Source organism: Heliangelus exortis, chromosome 7 (genome assembly GCF_036169615.1).
Source record: "Heliangelus exortis chromosome 7, bHelExo1.hap1, whole genome shotgun sequence".
In the NCBI taxonomy this organism is placed as follows: Eukaryota; Metazoa; Chordata; class Aves; order Apodiformes; family Trochilidae; genus Heliangelus; species Heliangelus exortis.
The window spans coordinates 34,196,596-34,210,185 of NC_092428.1; the positions used below are offsets into that span (position 1 = coordinate 34,196,596).

General features: G+C 48.5%; 1 long non-coding RNA gene across 1 annotated transcript; it reads left to right on the forward strand.

The window, feature by feature from the left end:
- Positions 1-1,884: 1,884 nt before the first annotated feature.
- LOC139798703 (uncharacterized) lies at positions 1,885-7,357 on the forward strand. The gene is made up of 3 exons (XR_011726923.1): positions 1,885-2,787; positions 3,137-3,311; positions 6,571-7,357. It is a non-coding gene; the product is annotated as an uncharacterized lncRNA (long non-coding RNA).
- Positions 7,358-13,590: the final 6,233 nt, after the last annotated feature.

Genomic DNA, 13,590 nt, shown 5'->3' on the forward strand with positions numbered 1-13,590 from the left:
CTCTGCTTTCACACTATGTTACTTAAAATCAAGCCATTAATCATGGAAAAAGGCAGAAACAGCCAATCAGAAAGCAGGGGCAGCTGGGATAAAGGGGATCTAAACAAGCCATTGGCTACAGACCCAGATGCAGAGCCTGATGTAGAGCTCCAGCATTTTTCCTGGTGTGGACTGAGGGTACCTGGCAGGGCACTGACCTGGTGCTGTACAAAGCTGCTGAGCTGAAGTCCTCCCCAGCCATCAGCACAGTCTGTGGAAGATGGAAGAAGAGGTAAGCAAGGTCAGTGTTAATTGTTAATGAATATTGGCCAATATTCTTGCAGAGATCCCCACAGTCACACCTCGTGCAGCCTGGGTTTGGTCCTGCTTTGGGGTCCAGGGTGGGCTAGAGGATGCATGGAGATGAGTCCCTGCCCTGCTCTCCCTGTCCATCATCAGGCATTGATGCAAACAGTCTTGGAAGAGGCAGCAGCACAAGGTATGGAGGTAAGGTAGGCATGGGAGGAACAAAGTATCTGCTCTGAAATTCATTTCATCAGCTGAGATGAAAACGACCTCGTTTGGCCAGACACTGATCCCTGCCCCATGCACCTCCAGGCCCTCTCAGACACCTCAGCCCAGCCCAGCCCATCCCATCCCACTGCCCCAGGGATGCTCACTTTCTGGTGACACTTGCACTACCCAGAGGGTGAGATGCTCTGACAGTCTGCCAGCTCAGGTTTGCTCATTCTCAGGAGGTTTCAGCTTCTCATCCCTCTCACATTGTTCCACCAGAGGCAGCCTGTGCCAGGCCACGTGAAGTGGCAGGAGGTGACCTGGTCCCTGTGCTCTGCTCCCTGTGTTCTGAGGTGCTCCCTAAACTATTGGCTTGGTAATCAATGCCTTTGACAAAAGCAGGACATGCTCCTTAGCATGGATGGGGGGTTGGTTTGGGTTTTGGTTTGGGTTTTGGTTTGGTTTGGGGTTTTTTGGAACCCCCCAGATCTGTTGAAGGGAGTATTCTAAACAGAGTTTCCCTTTAGCAAGGGGTGAACTGAGCAGTTTCCTTCCGGGCAGGTCAGTCATGGACCATTCTGACCAGCCCAAGGTACCAGGTTCTGCTGATGTGCTGACCCAGAGCCTGCTTTGGCTGCACACAGTGCCAAAGATTTGACAAAACAGCTTTGTGGGTGAGCATGATAAAATACCATGGTCTAAATATTTCCATCACTGCAGGTCCCAGGTCTGCACAGCCCTCAGGGAGAAGCTGGCTCCTGGCCACGGGTCCCCGGGGCTGAGGCATAAGAGCAGTGATGGCTCTGGAGATGGGATGGGCCATCCTGAGGAGCTTTACCTGCTGTTTGTTCACCTTCAGCTGTCCCAAGGGGAATGCACCGACTGCTCGGGGGCTTTTTTACAGGCTCCAGGCAGCTCTCCTGATTTATGGTCCCCTGCTTTTAGCATTACCAGGCTTCAGCCTCACACATCATAAAGCTCAAATTAAAATGTGTCCCTCTGAGCTGCCACGGGGTGCCTGCAAATGCCCTCGGGTGAGGAGGGAGATGAGCAATGACAACAGACCGTGTTCTGCATCACAGCTAATGGGAACCTGGAGTGTCTCCTGACAGGTTGTATCTCCCCCTGTACGTATAACAGTTTGAAGAGCATCCTGTAATGTTCCTTTACACTCGCTTGGCTTAGATTAGGATCTACAGAAACGTTCAGAATGGTCGATATCTGCACGCTCTTGATGTCCCTGACACAACGGGAAAATACTTCCTGCTCAGGGGGGTGGAATTGGAAATAATTCACCTTCAATGAGACAGCTGCCTTCACATCTCAAAGCCCAGGGCTCCTCTTCTCTCTCTGGCTCCCACTTTCCCTGCTGGGGATGGAACAGAGGCAGAAGGGGCTAAAGCCCCAGCTGGGGCTGTCTGTGGGGTGAGGGAAGGGGTGCTGGGGTTGTGCAGAGTCCTCATGGAGAGCTCTCTGCTCAGCACCTCACTTGTCTTGTCTGGGCATCACCAGCAGCACTGGGGACACTGGAGGGAGCAGCCTGGGAAAACAAATGTCCCTGGGGGGAGGCAGTTCTAATGCACACAGAGCTTTAGAGGTGAACAATGAACCCCACTGGTGTTCCCATGGGATGCCAGGGTTTCCTTCCCAAGGTGGAAAATGCTCAGCTTCCCAACACACCCATGCACCTGAGCACTGCACACCTTGCTCTTCTCCCAGGGAACAAGAGGACAAGAGGGAAGAGCTGCAGGTTGCACCAGGGAAGGTTTAGTTTGGCTCTTAGGAACAATTTCTTCCCTGAAAAGGCTGCCCAGGGCAGGGCTGGAATCCCCATCATCCCTGGAGGTATCCAAAAGCCCTGGAGATGTGATGCTGAGGGCCATGGGGTGGTGGTGGCCTTGGCAGTGCTGGGTTAATGATTGGATTTAAAGGTCTTTTCCAACCAACAAGATTTAAGGATTCTGTGATAATCCCACAAGCAGCTGCAGTTCCATGGTGATGTTCTTGGAGTGTGGATTCTGTGCCAGCTGCCAGTGCAAGGGGTGATGGCCCTGCCATGCATCAGGGCATGGGTGCTGGGACATGAATACCTTCTCCTCAGTAACATCTGTACTTCTTTTTCTTTTTGGACTCAATTTAAGGGAACGTCTTTAGTTATTAAATACAGGGAAAATGGAGATGTTTATGAAAGAAAAAGAACTGGGACTTGGAGGACAAAAGACTTTTCACCTTGCAAGAAAGGGAAGAATACTGAAGGAGAAGAGGAGGGGGACTAGGAGGACATTTTTGAAGGTGAGGATGGTTTTCCCTTTCCTTTTGTTTCTCTCCCATTCATTTCAATGAGAATTGCACAGAATAATAATCTACTTGTTTTGTCTGTGTGATAATTGCATTGATTATTTACTATGAATTAAATAATCAAGTTCAGAGTGGTTTGTATATCAGAGCCTGAGAAAGGCTCTTCTTTCATCTCCAAAGATGCATATTCATGATGCCATTCTGCATAGAGCTGCAGACACCCAGCCCCCAGCCACTGCTGCTCTGGGGGGAAGAGATGGAACAGTCAAAACACAAGATGATTGATCTGTACTTTCAGAGTTCCTCTCCTCTCACTTGGGCAATGGATTTCTGTGTCTCTCAGAGCCCACTTCAGGCCAGCAGATCCTGTACTGGGATTTCCCTCCTCTGCCTGGGTGCTGTGCTTCCCAGCCCCTGATGCTGCAGCTCCTGTGCCTTGCTCAGAGCCCTCCTGAACCCCAGCTCACCCTGTGCCAGCTGGGAAGGGCCCCAGGGATCACCTGCTCCAACATTTCCAGGTAAGGACCTGGTTGAAAGGAGGTGGCCCGGCCCCCTGTCAAGCTGAGCCTTAAGTGTCCCCTGCTGGGGACCCCACCCCTTCCCTGGGGACATCTTTCCAATATCTGACTGTTCTCAGATTCTTTTTTTCTTTCTTTTTCTGGTGAATACTGAAACTGGGACAGAGCCAGGGGCTGCCTCTGCCTCCTGGGGTGTCCCCAGAGCCCCTGCACCCCTTGGCTCCTCCTTCATTTGCCCCCACAGCTGGGACACAGCTGGCAAGGGCAGGAGCCCCATTTGCTGTCCCACCATTTATTTTCCAAGCATGTTTCCTCCCTGTTTTCCTGGTGCCTGTACATGGGTTGGAGGTGCTGATCCTAGAGGCCTTTTCCAACCTGGATTCCTCTGTGTTTGCTGGGGGGCTCTGGGGGCTGCTCTGCTCCCCAGCCAGGGGCAGGATGCAGCATCTCAGCTTTCTGCACCAGCAGTTTCACACACACTTCCCAAATGTTCAGCATTGTTGTTTCTTAATGTTTGCATACAGCAGTGCTCCGAGGAATTGGATTAGAATCCAAACAAAAGAAACAGAATTCCAACATGTTTTCACAAGAGTGGATAATTTATGCTGTGCTAGAAACCTGGGCAGTATGACTGTGATAACAGCAGGGAGGGGGGGAATAAATTATTTATTCTCCACCTAAGTATTGATATTTTTTTTTTCAGCTGTGTTTTTGAGCTGAGCATGGAAAAGCTCGTGCTTGGTTTTTGCCTTTGTACATCATTCCCTTTCAAACTCAGCCCGGGCTTTCCAGCTTGGTGAGCTTGAAACAGCAGGGGCTGCTGAAATCCCTCCCTTTCCTTTTTCCTTTTTCCTTTTTCCTTTTTCCTTTTTCCTTTTTCCTTTTTCCTTTTTCCTTTTTCCTTTTTCCTTTTTCCTTTTTCCTTTTTCCTTTTTCCTTTTTCCTTTCCCTTTTCCTTTCTTCCTTTTCCTTTTCCTTTTTTCCTTTTCCTTTTTTACTTTTTTCCTTTTCCTTTTTTACTTTTTTCCTTTTCCTTTTTTCTTTTTCCTTTCTTTTTTTCTCTTTTTCTCCCCTTTTCTTTCTTTCTGTCGGGGCCTCAGTAGAAAAGGAGAAGACACAGAATTTATTGCCCAGCTCAAACCCCCATTTGTACCCCTGGCCAAGCAGCCAGGTGCCATGGTGCTGGATTTATAATTCCCCTGATGTTTCATCCCAGGAGGGTTCAGCCTGTGTGCTGTGGAGGTTGAGCTATTTTTTAAGTGTGCAATTCAGGAAGGGAATTTTTAAACTTTTTTTCATTGTTATTCTGTATGGAGAAATGTTTCTAAAAATGCTGGTGATTGAAATGAAAAGTATTAGACTTTTTTCCTTCCATTTTATCTGAGGCAATTAGTTACCTAATTACTGAACACAGCTTTTACCAGTGGCTGTGATGAGGTACAATGGCTCCAGTTTTTCATACTCAGCCATCAAAGACTTCTAGTTCAGGATTTCAGTAGGGAAAATATTCCTCTGACAGAACCTTGCAATGTTTGGATTAAATTATTGTGTATATTTAAATTAAAAAGAAAAAAAATATTGAAAAGGCACAGTTAGTCAAGCAATGGCAACCGTTTGTATGTCTAGACCCTTTTTTTAAAGAAAATCACCCCAGTTTATTGTCAAATAATGTTGCATACGGGGTCCCAAAGTCCATCAGTTTTTCCCCCAGGTCTGTCACACGAGCTGAATTTTGCCTGGCTCAGGAGAAGCCCAGGGGTATATTAGAATTAATACATTAATTTTATATGATTAATCTCAGCAGGATGTGTTGAAATCTGTCAATGATACCATGGGCTGCTCGTTTTTTTTTTTTCTTCCTGTTGTCTCGATGTCAAAGTAAATATTAATTACCTTTAATGCACTAATTACCCACCCAGGACAGAATGCTTTGCTACAAGAAATTAACACCAAGGCAGGGCTTTCCCTGGCCCCGTGGGGCTCCAGAGGGCAGGGGTGAGGGGGTCATTTCCCACATTTCCCATGTTTGCATCCCCAGCCCTGTGCCCACCCTGCCTCCTGACGTTGTCCTGGGGCTGCGGGAGGGACACGGCTCTGCCTGGCACTGCCCATCCCCAGCTGTGAAACTGCCCTGCCTGGAATTGCTGGGAGTCAGGAGGTCCCCAAGTACCCAAATTAATGATTCTTGGTCTTGGCTGAGGAGAGCTCTGAGTGTAATTAATTCCCTGTCACACCGAGCAGCACCTGCAGAAGGGGAATGGTGGGGGGAAGCAGGTGAAGCTCGGGTAAAAGATGCGTTCATTAAAACCTCTTTGCCCTGGCCATGTTCCTCTCCTCTTTTCAGCTCTCCTGTTTACCTCATTTAGAGCAACTAAATCCCAAGCCTGCCACCGTATCAGCTCAGCATAAAAAAACTGGGTGAAATGGGATTGTGTGGAGAAAATGCCTGTTTTTAAGGCAATGCTGGGACAGCACACATCTTTAACCTGATTTAATTGCACAGGGGACAGAGAACAGCTCGTTAGGCAGCCAATTCCTGAGACAGCCTTCAGAGCCAGGACTGCTTCCCTGGCAGAGCTGCTGGGCAGACAGGAGGCACCGGGGTTGGCACTGGAGCTTTACTGGTCTGGGTCTGAGTCCTTCTGAAGGCATCTGGACACTGAGCAGGGGGTTTGTCCTGGTTCCAGCTGTGCCATCTCCTGACCCCCAGCAGCTCAGCAGGAACACTTGGGTGCTTCAGACAGAAACGTGGGTGGTTCACCCAGTGTGACAACAAACTGGCAATTGGAGACAAATGTTTGGGGAGAAAAGTAGTGGTGTGGCTAGGCTGAGACTCGTGTGAGCTGCCTGTGCCTTTGTAAAATGTGAGAAACTCAGCTAGTGGGTAAATTCCTTCTTTTGAGATGTTTGCTGTTCCCTAGAAGAACGAGCACCCTGCCTCAAATATCCTGGAAGGCTTAAAGCAAAATCCATCTTATCAACATATTGCAGGAGAAAGTCTCTCCCTGGGAATATCAGTGACTTTACAACTGGAGAAAATAAATTCTGCTTTCCACAAGTAATGCAGCTCATAGTGTGAATCTGATTTTAGATTCCCTCTGCCACCTCTAAATCTTTGCTCTGTGTCTTTCCCAGCTTGATAGAGGGGCATATTTAATTATCAAGAGCCACATTTGTATGGACAGACCTTTCATCAACAAAGCATGTGTCTTTTGGTATTGTAATTGCTGAAATCCCATTATTTCTCATCTTTGAGCAGCTGAACCCATAAACCACATCTGCACTTCAGAGGATGGGAGGCACAGATCCTGTTTGCTCAGGCTCTTGGCCTGTGCCATGAGGATGGGCTGAAGGTTCCTTCCCAGGCACTTTCCTGCTGCTGAACAGAGTCTGGATCAGCCTGGGCAAGACACAGGAGCTGGGACTCAGACTTTGTCAGGATTCCTCAGGGGTAAGACTTGGAAAGAGAACTGCTCCCATTATTGTTTGTGTGTTTGTTTGTTTGTTTGTTTTCTCCTTTGGAATTCCCAACAGAGCCAAGGCTTTGGAAAGTTTTGTTCTGTTGAGGTGCTGCAAGGGAAGTTCTGCAGCTCTGCAGCAGCAGTTGGCTCCTGCTGCCCTGCTCACCATTGCCCAGAGTGCAGAGAAGCAGTGGATAAAGGGGGTACAGAGCTCTTGGTGTAACTACTGGGGTCTTACATCCCAAAACTGCAGTGCCAAGGAATGATGTGGCACCAGGGCAAGAGGCTCTGTGGGGCTCAGCAGGGCTGGCAGCAGCAGGAGGAGCTCAGCAGAGGTGCTGGGATGGGACCCAGGGTCAGAGTTCTTCACTGGGTTCTTAATGACCTGGTGGGCAAGGGTGGTGTGGGGAGCTGCTGCACCTGGGCTGGGGGACTCCCAAAGGATTTCATCCAGGGAGGAGAGCAGCAGGGCAGAACAATGCACATTAGGAGGAAAATACAAACTGCTGCTCCGTGGTGAGTCCTAAATTAGCTTCAAACATCATGAAAAGGACCTGGGCATCGTTCTGGAGAGTTAATAAAAATATCTGCTGAGTAGGCAGCAGCTTGCAGAAATGACAAACAAAGTGTTTAAAGAGTTGGAACAGGAGGTGCAACTGCTGGTGCCACCACACAGAAGTGGATTGTCTTGGTTTGAGTGCAGTGGCCCTGGTGAGAGAGGGAAAGTCTGTTTGTTAGAGAGCTAAAGGCACAGCAAGAGCTGCCTGGGCCTTTGCTCTGCTCTGGGAAGCCTGGAGCCTCTTGCTCCTTCCTGCTCTGTGTCACCTCCACCATGGGGGTGACCTTGCCATGGCAGAGCCTACAGGAAATTTGGAGTAATTTTTAATAGCTCAAAACCATCTTTCTAATGTTGGCATGGAAAGTTTTTTCACTCCGAGTATTATAAGTTTCTAAAGTACAAATTGGTTTTGATAACTACTCAAATGCCACTAAGATAATCAATAAAATGTGCCAAAATGTCAGAGGTTGGGTGGCATCTCTGCACATTTAGTGCCAAGTCCTGATCAGCAGGGCCAGAGGTAGGGCAGGCTGCTCGGTGCCTTCTTCAGTCAGGTTGTGATTCTGCTTCAAACATCGTGTGCTGAGAATTTCTGCCTCAGGTTCCTCTTTGTCCCATTCAAAAACTGGTCTTCAGTCCATCAATTTACTTCATTCTGGCTGGTTCAAGAAAAGTCATAAACCAATTTATGAGCTGAAAAAATGAGTGTGACGGCACCATGAGAGGTGCCAGCTTTAGCTCTGGTTGTGCAGGAAGGGAGATGGGGGATGCAGTGGCTGCTCCAAGGAGCAAAGCTGTCACAGGTAGGGGAGGATCTCTGGTGTAGTCACTGAGTTCCAGCAGCACAGAGAATGTCTGAAAGGCTCCTTTGCTCTCAGGACAGCAGGAGGAGCTGTGAGGAGGTGATGTGGGTGGTACAGAGGAGTTCCTGAGCCTGCATCTTTTCATGGTGCTCAGGGTCAGAGCCAGCCCTCCTCCTCCTCACCTCCCCTGGCATCAGGGGAGCAGCAGAGGCTTTGATCTGCTGTAAGCTGAGGGGAAAGGAGCTGAAGATGAAGAAGTTTCTGCAGTCTGCTCGTTGGGCCAACTCCCAGTGTGTGTTTGAGGTCCCTGCAGCAGCTCTGCCTCCCCTCCTGACCATGGGACCTGGCTGGGACCTGGACACCCCTGCATGCAGCTCTGCTGGGATGCTCACACTGCCCCACCACCCCTTCACACCTTGCTCAGCATCTCATCAAGCACCATGTGGGGCACAGGAGCAAAAAAAAAGGCAAAAGGAGGGCTTGGAGGTGAGGTCATCTGCTCCCAGTTTATGGTTTCCTTTTAATTCCAATTAATTTGGGAATGATTTGTTCTAAACCTTCTGCAGAGGCCTAGGCTGCTCTGGCACTGACCCACCCATTATCCTGGGATGTGGTCCAGCCCCTCTCCAACCTCTGCCACACTCACCTCTTTCTCCCTGGAAACCTGCAGAGTTTTCCAGCTGCAAGACTGCAATTTCCTCTGCCCCAAGCCCTCTCCCAGACCCCTGGGCACCCCCAGCCACCAGGCTTTGATGCTACCTCTGACTCCTCAGCTCCTCCATCCTTTAGGGCTTTGCTTGCTGCTGTTCCACCCTGCCAGCCAGGTTGGTCTCTTGCCCTCCTTAAACAGCCTGTACCTGGCATCCATCCTCATTTTACCCCCCCAGTCCCAGGGCCTTGCCCTCAGGTCACTAAGTCTTCATTCTGTTTCTGCTATTTTAGTCCTTTCCAGTCCCTCTCTGTGCACAAATGTTAAAAAAGCTGCAGCAGGGTCATCACCTTTGTGCACTGCATGGTAATGCTGTAACCTGCTTGGCACTGACCCAGAGCAGCCTGCAGCACCTCCCATCACACCTCAGCTGCCCTCCTGCATATCTTTGCTTCATTTCCATCGTGCCATTTAACAAAATATAAAATTATAAGCAAGGAAAAGATCAAAACCAGACTTAGGGAGGCCACATATACTGAAGACAGATGAAGCAGAGCTTCCCAACCCACCTAGAGAGCTGAAAACCTTATGGGTGCAGCTTGAGCACCTGGGTGGGGGCTGCATCTGTCCAGGGGCTGCTGCAGCACCCAGGTCATGGCACCCTGGCTGCTGTCTCATAAGCTGAGAAGTCATTCAGCTCATGGGCTGTGGAGTCATTTAAAAAGCCTTGATCCACAGGCAAAGTTCAGTTAATCGATGGCTGTGCCCATCAGGCTCTGTGTATCCATTAGTGGGTTTTATTTACTCCATCATCTCCTGTGAGAAATCCCAACACTGAGCTGAAGGAATTCTCCTTCTCTTTCTGCTGAGCAAAGTAAGGTTCTCTGCTATTTGTTTATCATTTTATTGCCATCACTGTTGTAAAAGAATGAATGGAAACCAGGGGGAATCACCATACCTCCTACCACAACTGGCTGGCTCTGGTGCTCTGTCTTTTCTGTAGCCAGGTACCTCATTTATTACTGTAAGTAAAGCTAATATTTAAACTTCTAGCAATGCGTGCATGAGACAAAAAAAACAAATGCATTTTTGTGACTCATAAATAAGCCTTTTTGTAGTCAGTGCAACAAACCCATCAGCACTCTTATCAGTAATGTGCACATTGTAGCTGTTAATAACACTGCCAATCATCAATAACTGAGCTGGAGCATCCTGTCCTGAAAAATACACTGAAAAAAATTAAACAAATTGAATTACTTACAATCCACAGTTAATGCTGCAGGGCATGTGAGTATTCTCCTTTGTTTCTGTCACTTCCTATCCTAGAGAATAAAAATGGGGGGAGTTTAAGGTACTTCAGCACTTGGCTCTTGTTCATTTCAGTTGGAATCAGAAACATGAATTCCCTCGGGGTTTAAGCCTGCTTTCTTATTTATTATGATCAAACAGGGTTCAGTAATCTGTGAGAAGATTATAGAATTCTCATAATAATTTTCAGGTTGGTTTTTCTGGGGTCTTTCTTCTTCAGGGCAGAGCTCTGTGCTGGTGCACTGGGCTGTAAATCTGGCTGCAGTGCTGGGAAGGTTCTGCAGGGTGCAACCACCATTCACCTATTTCTCACCCATCTTTCAGGGAATTTCTCTCTAAGAGCCCAAATCACTGCCAGGTTGTGTTGTTCAGTGGTTGTAAATGTTCAGGCAACAGAGCATGGTCTGGTTAACCCCTAATGGTTCCATTTCACACCATTTCTGGTTTTACTTTTCCTATTAAAAAGTACCTGTGTGGCACTATCAGAATAAGTAAAGATACCTGAACAGGTGGTGCTGAGGGGCACGGGGTGGTGGTGGACTTGGCTGTGCTGGGTTAAAGGTGGGCTTGATGATCTCAAAGGTCTTTTCTAACCAAAAGGTTCTCTGAGGCTGTTATTCCTTTGCTGTTTAGACCAATCCTGCCTGGCTGCAACCTAATGAAAATATTGGTTAGATCTAGCAGTAATCCTGATGAAAGGTTTTAGCTGTATTGTCTTAATCTGGGATTTACCTGGGCTTCATCAGGCATCAGACTGATGGTGTGAGGAATTCTGAAGGAGAACTAAGCAGCTGCACAGGTAAGGCATGAGAGAGCTCTTGGCTGTCTGATCCCACTAAATTAACCCTTTTTTTTTTTACTTTGTTTTTTTTTTTTTTTTTTAAGGACTGTGGCTGTTTGCTGGTGTGAGCAGCAGAGATGCTCAGAGGAGCAACTGCTGAGTGCAGCCCTTGCTGCTGCCCCCGTGGAACCAATGCCCCATCTGCTGATCTGCAATAAAAACCTGCCCAGGGTGAGTTTTGTCACAGACCTCAAGTGCAGAGTTACCAAATATGTAAGGGTGGGACAGCCCTGTCCTGCTCTGCCAGTGTAACCAAATGTCACCTGGAAACCAAAATCTGCTTTTCCTGCTCGTTGCTCCAAACACTTTCCTACTGGTGAGAGGTCTAAAAAGGAAAATGTCAGTTTGCACTACATTTAATAACCTTTAAAGTATGCATTTTATTAATTTTGCCTTTTGTCTCCTTTGATTATACTTTGAAGAGAGGGAGACATCTGTAACAGAAATTTAATCACCTATGAAAACTTCATGTAGTGCACAGCTAATGGGGCTTGACAGCTTCCCGGGTACCAGAAGATGGGGTTGAAGCAATATGAAGCAGGAACCATTCAGAAAGGTGTTCTGCAGATCTCTGAAACACAGCCTTGAAACATGCTCTTCAGAATGTGACTCTGTTTTTAAAACTCTGCCCATCATTTTCTTGGGGATAGGCATTAAAGTGATCATGTTCTGGTCAGTAATTATCCAGCCTCAAGGAAGCAGCTGCAAACATGAATCCAGAGGGTGCAGGTGACACAAGACATCCACAGTGGTGTAAAGTTCAGGAGTGAAGCATTCTGTTATTATTGGAAAACTTATTACTGAGCAGGGGGCAGCACATCAGGTGCTGCTGGTGGGGCAGAGCCCAGAACCAGAGTTTCTCTGGTTCTGTATTAAGGCAGTTTTGCTTTGGGAGCACAGGAGGCTGGGCTGCTCCTCTGCACCGAGGGATCGGGGTTATTAAAAGCTGAGATGAAAGCTCAGCCAGGTGCTTTCTCCATTATTTGGGCAATAAGCACAGCTTGCAGCCCTCCCCACACACACCTGAGCCCTGGGAGATCTCAGCACTGCCTGCCCAGGGAGCTCTCCTGGTGGGCAGGAGGAGTCCCAACTTCCTTGCAGAGTGGCAAAGTGTGGGTCAGAGAGGTGGAGGCAGACTCCATTTGCTGCAATTGTAAGGGTAATTGAGAAGAAAAACTAAACAGGTAGGTCTGGTCTCCTTTTCCAAGTAATTATGCATGGTTCAGAGTGAGACATGGAAGTGTGTGTGAATCTGGAGAGTGATTTCCTAGAGAAAATGATGATAAGGTTAACGGTAGCTTAGCATCCTAAAATTAGAAGTTATTTTAAACTCAAAGGTATCTGGGGAATACTCCATTGCATAGGAAAAAAAATCTATCCGTCTCGTTAGAAGCAATTCAGGAACCAGAAAGCCTTTTTGATTACAGTAAATGGCTCTGAAAGAAAAAGCCCATCTTCTAGCTGCTGCAGATGACAGCCCTGTGTACACAGGGCTTGCTGCAGGGCCCTGCCTGGCAGAGCAGCAAGAGGAGTCAGCACTTCCCACTGCACCTCTCCTGAATTAGAACATTTTTAACGTGCCAGAGGACCCCCAGGCCATCCACCCACACTCCACTGGCTCCTCACTGAAGTCCCCTTTGCAGAATGAGATCCCTGCTTCATATTAAGTGAGGGATTTTTGCCCTCCAGCCAGGCAGCTCTCCTGCTCCTTGCATCCCCCTCCCCAGCCCGGGGCTGCACAGACCCCTCCCCAACCTCACCCGGGGCTCTGCAGGAACTGGTACCCAGCTCCTGGCAGGGGGGGAGGAAGATGCTGCAAAGGTTCTGAGGTTTCTGAGCTGTGTCCCTGTCCAGAGGGTTTGCCCAAATCTCTCGGTGTGGCCGGTGCCACCTCTCCTGGTGGTTCTGCAGGACTGGGTTCAGAACAACCTGATTTGGGCAAATGAGACCTGTGGGCAGGGCTGGGTGGGAGCAGGTGCCCAGGCAGAGATCCCACCCTAAAGCAGGCTCTGTGCCATGCAGCCTGAGCTTTGCATGCTTCTTGCTAGAGTGAAAACTGAGGAAGCTCCAGCAGAGTCCCAGAGTTCCAGATGCTTTTAATCCCTCTGAAGCTGCTGGCTGGGCCAAGGGCTGCTCCTGAGCTGCTGCATTCCTCTCTGTAAAGTATCTAGAAGGGGTAGAGAGAGTGAACAAATGTTGGCCATGAATTGTAAAGGCTCATTTTGCCCTAAAGAAAGATCAACAAGAAGGAAATTAAGCCCTGCAAGTCTGTTGTGTTGCTCCCATGGGGCAGTTTATGTTGGTGACTGTGCTGTATCAAACCACAATACCCTCTGAGCAATGTCTGCACTCAGAGGCTGAGATCTGCTGCCAGCCTGAGAAGTGAGGAGTACAACGTGAGCTCCTCTCACATTTACAGTGTGATTTTCCCCCCAGGAAAATTCTCCAGCATTTTTTTAGGTCCCTGTCAAGCTGCTTCATCACCCCATCTGCAGGATAGTCCACCCTCTGGAGAAGAAACCTGAGGGTGCTGGAGGCTGCTGTGCTCCTGGCTGGCAGGACATGGGGGTGGGAAGAGGACAGGGGGGTGGGAAGAGGGCAGGGGGGTGGGAAGAGGGCAGGGAGCAGAACAAAGCTGGTGTAGAGATCTCTGATAGC